General features: G+C 42.3%; 1 protein-coding gene across 1 annotated transcript in view; it reads right to left on the bottom strand.

The window, feature by feature from the left end:
- Positions 1 to 530: 530 nt before the first annotated feature.
- The window catches only part of LOC140358668 (retinoic acid receptor alpha-B-like), a 23,503-nt gene continuing 23,340 nt past the window's right edge, over positions 531 to 693 (bottom strand). Inside the window, exon 9 of the mRNA XM_072443669.1 lies at positions 531 to 693. This exon is cut by the window's right edge and continues 222 nt beyond it. The gene's annotated coding sequence lies outside the window, so the exon portion shown is untranslated.

The raw sequence follows: 693 nt of genomic DNA on the forward strand, positions 1-693 counted from the left end.
TGACTTCATCTGTGACTTCATCTGTGACTTCATCTGTGACTTCATCTGTGACTTCATCTGTGACTTCATCTGTGACTTCATCTGTAACTTCATCTGTGACTTCATCTGTAACTTCATCTGTGACTTCATCTGTGACTTCATCTGTGACTTCATCTGTGACTTCATCTGTAACTTCATCTGTGACTTCATCTGTGACTTCATCTGTGACTTCATCTGTAACTTCATCTGTGACTTCATCTGTAACTTCATCTGTGACTTCATCTGCTGTTTTAGAGGCTGTTTTAGTTCTTTCACATCTACACTATTTTCAAAACATGTCAATGTCTAAATTAAAAGCAGCATGTAATGTAAAGATGTAAATACTGGTGGACAGAGGTAACTAAATAACCCCTAAATATCAGTTTTCAAATATTATCAAAAGAATAACATTGTGGGTGGAAATGACTTGAAGAATGCAAGAAAGTCAAATGAAACAAAAGTAAGCATAAAAGTGGCTAACTCCTGCACATATTTCGCCTGTTACTTATTGTCTGACACTGAGAGCATCTTCTGCCCTCTAGTGGTCACTCTGCAGCAGTGGAGGAATGTTCTGAGGTCGGAGCTGGTTCTGTGGAAGCGTTGGTGCTCGGCCTGTGCTGTGGGGGCCCCGCTGGTCTTTTTGTGGAGGGGGGCGGTGTGGGGGCCCCGCTGGTC

This window comes from Eucyclogobius newberryi, unplaced genomic scaffold (assembly GCF_026437365.1).
Source record: "Eucyclogobius newberryi isolate DKJ021-1_F unplaced genomic scaffold, fEucNew1.0.hap1 SCAF_13, whole genome shotgun sequence".
In the NCBI taxonomy this organism is placed as follows: Eukaryota; Metazoa; Chordata; class Actinopteri; order Gobiiformes; family Gobiidae; genus Eucyclogobius; species Eucyclogobius newberryi.